Genomic DNA, 5,978 nt, shown 5'->3' with positions numbered 1-5,978 from the left:
CGAGTATTGTTAAACCTGCTATTACTGCAAATAATTTTGAACTGAAACCTAACACTATTCAAATGATTCAACAGTTTGTTCAGTTTGATGGTTTGCAGGATGAAGACTCAAATACTCATTTGGCCAATTTCTTAGAATTCTGTGATACTTTCAAGATAAATGGCATTTCTAATGACACCATTCACCTTCGGTTGTTTCCCTTTTCATTGAGGAATAAGGCTAAACAGTGGTTGAACTCTTTATCATGAGGTTCTATCACTACGTGGGACCAAATGAACAATTTTTTTTTGTAAAAATATTTTCCAACGGCCAAGATAGTCAAATTGAAGAATGATATCTCTTCCTTTGTATAGATGGATCTTGAGACTTTATTTGATACATGGGAGAGGTATAAGGACTTATTGAGAAGGTGCTCTCACCATGGGTTACCCCTATGGCTACAGGTTCAGACTTTCCACAATGGTTTAAACCCCTCAACTAGGCAAATGATCGATGCAGCTGTCGGTGGTACTATAAATAATAAAACACCTGAGAAGGCTTATGAGTTCATGAAGGAGATGTCACTGAATAATTATCAGTGGCAAGTCATGAGGACAAAGCCGACAAAAGCAGCCAGTGTTTTAACGTTGATGCGGTTAACATGTTGTCAAATCATGTAGAACATTTAAATAAAAATATAGATGGTTTATGTGGTTCTACGCAGGTACATCCAGTGATGCAGTGTGACACGAGTGGAGGTGGAATGAGCAATTCGAAAAATTTACCCTACAGTCCTATCATAAAAAATGAGTAAATGAATTATATGGGTAATAATCCTAGACCTCAAAATAATCCTTGCAGTAATACTTACAATGCAGGTTGGAGGAACCATCCAAATTTTTCATGGGGAGGTCAAGGAAATCAAAGACCACCACCCCCTCCGGGTTTTCAGCAGCAACCTTATCAGTAAGAAAATAAATCAAACCTTGAAGAGATGTTAGAAAAAATTATTTCAGTGTTAGAGACTCGTTTCCAAAACATCGAGATGGCTTTGAAAAATTAGTAAGCATTGATTCAAGGGCTCGAAAATCAAATTGGGCAGCTTGCTAAATTAGTTTCGGAAAGGCAACAAGGTAGTTTGCCTAGTACCACTGAACCCAACCCAAGAGAGCATGTAAAAGCAGTTACATTGAGAAAAGGGAAAGTGTTAACTGAACCTGAAAAGAAGTTGCCGTAAGAATCTAATAAGGAAAATGACGAGGAGGTAAAACTCGAAGTAAGTGTAACACTGGTACTCAAGGAATATAAACCGCCTATCCCATATCAGGCAAAGTTAAAGAAAGACAGCATAGATGCACAATTCGATAAATTTCTTGAACTTTTTAAACAGTTGCATATTAACTTACCTTTTGTTGAAGCTATTTCGCAGATGCTTACATATGCGAAGTTTTTTAAGTAGATTTTAACAAATAAAAGGAAGTTTGAAAAGTTGTCTACAATGGAACTTAACGAGGAATGTTCAGCTATCCTTCAAAATAAATTGCCAACCAAACTTAAAGATCTAAAAAGTTTTACTATCCCCTATTTAATTGGTAGTTTAAATATTGAAAAGGCATTAGTTGATTTAGGTGCTAGCTTTAATTTGATCCCTTATAAAATGTTCAAGCAACTTGGTATTGGGGAACCAAAACCCACTAAGATGACCATTCAATTAGCCAATAGATCCGTTAAATATCCTAGAGGTATTATTGAAGATGTGCTAGTTAAAGTAGATAAATTCATATTCCTTGTTGATTTTGTTGTGCTTGACATGGATAAGGATGTTGAAGTACCTTTGATTTTAGATCACTCATTTTTAGCCACTGTTAGAACTGTTATTGATATGGGTGACGGTAAACTTGTGCTTAGGGTAGGTGACGAAGAGATTATTTTTAAAATCTATGATGCCATGAGATTCTCTAGAGAACAAGATGATTTTTGTTATTTTATTGATTCTATTGACCATGTTATTCAAGATTCTTTATAGGAAATTGTTCATAAGGATACGTTGGAACTGTGTTTTATTTAAGGAGAAGAGGATAATGCTGTAATAGGTAAGACAAAAATTTATTTAGATTCTAAAGAGTCTTCACTAAGACAGAAGAATTATGAGGGTATTGAAGTAAGCGATGAATTAAAATTAAAACCCTCTATTGAAGAACCTCCTAAATTATAACTAAAGCAATTACCAAATCACTTAGAATATGCGTTTCTTAGAATTAATTCTACATTACCAGTGATTATTGCTTCAAATTTGTATCTGAATGAGAAAGATGAGTTGCTTCAAGTATTGAAGGAGCACAAAAGAGCCATAGCTCGGAAGATTTCTGACATTATAGGGATCAGTCCTTCTTTTTGCACCCATAAAATTTTAATGGAGAATGAATACAAACCATGTGTGCAAGCTCAAAGACAACTGAATCCTAACATGAAAGAAGTCATTAAGGATGAGGTAATTAAACTTCTAGATGCTGGAGTTATTTATCCTATTTCTGATAGTTCTTGGGTGAGTCCTATGCAGGTTGTTCCTAAGAAAGGAGGCATGACTGTTGTGGCTAACGAGAAGAATTAGTTGATCCCAACAAGAACAGTCACGGGATGGAGAGTTTGCATTGACTATAGGAAGTTGAACGATGCCACAAGAAAATATCACTTTCCTTTGCTATTTATTGATCAAATGTTGGAAAGATTATCTGGGCATATCTATTATTGCTTCCTAGATGGACTCTCTGGCTACTTCCAAATCCCAATAGCTCCCGAGGACTAAGAAAAAATGACATTTACATGTCCAAATGGTACATTTGCTTACTGAAGAATGCCTTTTGGATTATATAATGCTCATTCTACTTTTCAGCCATGCATGCTGGCTATTTTTGACGAACTCGTAGAAGATATTATGGAGGTATTTATGGACGACTTCTCGGTATTCGGTAATTCTTTCCATATTTGTCTTAAAAATTTAAAACGAGTTCCAATGAGATGTGAGGAAACGAACCTTGTATTTAATTGGGAGAAATGTCACTTCATGGTTCGAGAAGGGATTGTGTTAGGCCATAAAATTTCTAGTAAAGGGATTGAGATTGATAGAGCGAAAATTGAAACAATTGAAAAACTACCTCGCCCTAATTCAGTTAAGGCTATCCAAAGCTTTTTAGGACATACTAGATTCTATAGAACATTTATTAAAGATTTATCTAAAATAGCTAAGTCTTTAACGAATTTTCTAGAAAAAGATGTGCCTTTCGATTTCAATCAGGAATGTTTAGAAGCATTTAGTACCTTGAAAGATAAACTAAGTAACACTCTGATTGTAGTTGCACCTCATTGGAATTTACCCTTTGAACTAATGTGCGATGTGAGTGATTTTGCAGTAGGTGCAGCTCTTGGACAGCGAAGAGACATGCATTTTCAACCATTCTATTATGCTAGCAAGACCTAGACAGCTGCACAAGAAAACTACACTACTGAAAGAGAATTGCTAGCTGTGGTTTTTGCATTCGATAAATTTAGACCATATCTAATATTATCTAAAGTTGTCGTTTACACTGACCATTCGGCTCTTTGTTATCTCCTCACTAAAACAGATGCAAAATCTCGATTGATAAGATGGATTTTATTATTGCAAGAATTTGACTTAGAAATCCAAGATAAGAAGGGAGCTGAAAATCTTACGACAGATCAACTTTCCAGGTTAGAGAATTCACATATCAAGGAGCTTGATGAGAATGAGATAGATGACTCGTTTCCTAAGGAACAACTTTTGGTTATAAATGATTCTAAAGTTCCTTAGTTTGCAGATATTGCAAATTATCTAGCTGCTAACATCCTTCCAAAAGGGTTGACACATCATCAAAAGAAGCGATTCTTTGTCGATGTGAAAAACTATTTTTGGGAGAATCCTTTTCTTTTTCTTGTATGTGCAAATCAAGTAATTCAGAGATGTGTTACAAAATCAAAAGCGGGTAGAATCTTGAAACACTGCCACTCAGGACCAGCAAGAGGACACTACAGTGGGACTAGAACATCACATAAAGCGCTTGAGTCAAGTTTTTATTAGCCTACACTATTTAAAGACGCTAACAGGTATGTTAGTTCTTGTGATAGATGCTAGAGAACATGTAACATTTCTAAACGTGATGAAATGTCTCAAACTTATATGCTTTCATGTGAAATATTTGATGTCTGAGGCATTGATTTCATGGGTCCATTTTCGAGTTCGTATGGTAATAAATATATCCTAGTAGAGGTTGATTACATGTAAAAATGGGTAGAGGCTCAAGCTTTACCTACAAATGATGCTAGAGTGGTAGCTAGGTTTCTTAAGAAGCTCTTTTCTCAATTCGGGACACCTAGGGTAATTATTAGTGATAGGGGTACACATTTCTGTAAAGCTCAATTTGATAAAGTACAGAAGAAATATAGAGTACAGCATAACACAACTACCCCTTATCACCCTCAAACTAGTGGACAAGTATAGCACAACTACCCTTTATCACCCTCAAACTAGTGGACAAGTCGAGGTCGCAAATCGAGAGCTTAAACGCACCCTAGAGGAAACCGTAGAATTAGATAGGAAGGATTGGGCGATAAAAATAGATGACTCGTTATGGGCATATAGAACTATTTTCAAAACACCCATAAGAACATCTCCTTACAAACTTGTTTATGGGAAAAGTTGTCATTTACCATTTGAGTTAGAGCATAAAGCATTTTGGGCTATAAAATTTCTAAATTATGCTCTCCAACTTGCAGGTGAGAAGAGATTGATGCAACTGAACGAGTTTGATGAATGGCGAGCGAAAGCTTATGAGAACTCACGATTATACAAAGAAGCAAAAAAGTGATGCCATGACGCTCGTTTAAAGTAGCCTAAACAATTTGAAGCTGAAGATCTTGTCCTCTTATATAATTCAAGGCTCAAGTTGTTTCCCAGAAAGCTGAAATCAAGATGGTCAGGCCCATTCGTAGTACAAACATTTTCCCTTACGGTACAATAGAAGAAACTCACCCAAAATATGGCACATTCAAGGTAAACGGTCATCGACTTAAACTCTATAATGTGAGGATTTTAGGAATGATAGAGATGAGCTTCAGCGCCGCGAACCTTCGTAATCGTGCATGTGAGGTAAGTTGAGCTTAGACTTTAAATAAGTGTTTCTCGAGAGGTAACCTGAGTACTAACATTGCTAATTTCCTTATTTTTTTTATTTCAGATTATTTCGTTAAAATTAACTAACATTAAAATGCAGGTTTTTGAACCACATGGCCTAGACACACGGGCATGTCCTAGGCCGTGTGACTTAACATGGGCGCGATAATGAGTTACACAGCTGTGCGATATGGCCGTGTGCCCTACACGGCCTGGACACACGGGCGTGTCATTGGCTATATAGATCTTGGGACTTAGTTTTTTTTTTAAAGGAAATCGACAGAGAGTTACATGATCAGGCGACATGGCCGTGTAACCCACACGCCAGGACACATGGACGTGTCCTCGACTGTGTGAGCCCTAGAGCTTAAAATCCCTAAAAATAGACAGAGACACGAACTAAAAGAGGCCACAAAGGTGTTCAACATGGCCGTGTAGACCACACGACCTAGACATATAGGTGTGTCCTTGGCCATGTGTAAACTGGAGCATAAATTTCCAAATTTAAAACAACTCAAAGAACTACATGGGCAAGGCATACGGTCATGTGTACGATCACACGGGCGTGTAGGAGACCACATGGGTGTGGGAGAAACGAACGAGATCGCACACGGCCGTGTGAACCACACGGCTTGGACACATGGGCGTGTCTTAGGCCATGTGAAGACTGGGTTAAAATTTTATCACACACGGGTGTGTGACACGGTCGTGTGGCCCAGCATGGGCCTAACACGACTGTCTCACCCATTTTAACCCCCAATCCCTAATTTTCTTTTCACTTTGTCTTCTTCCCTTACTTTCTCTTAACCTT

The 5,978-nt window shown here is 37.3% G+C and overlaps 1 non-coding gene across 1 annotated transcript; it reads right to left on the bottom strand.

Moving 5' to 3' along the window:
• Positions 1 to 320: 320 nt before the first annotated feature.
• Positions 321 to 427, bottom strand: LOC121211873 (small nucleolar RNA R71). Its single transcript, XR_005907090.1, has one exon. It is a non-coding gene; the product is annotated as a small nucleolar RNA R71 (small nucleolar RNA).
• Between the last annotated feature and the right edge of the window lie 5,551 nt (positions 428 to 5,978).

The sequence above is a fragment of the Gossypium hirsutum genome, chromosome A12 (genome assembly GCF_007990345.1).
Source record: "Gossypium hirsutum isolate 1008001.06 chromosome A12, Gossypium_hirsutum_v2.1, whole genome shotgun sequence".
Lineage (NCBI taxonomy): Eukaryota > Viridiplantae > Streptophyta > Magnoliopsida > Malvales > Malvaceae > Gossypium > Gossypium hirsutum.
Note: the sequence above shows the minus strand (reverse complement) of the source record. Positions and strands in the feature narration are given on the sequence as shown.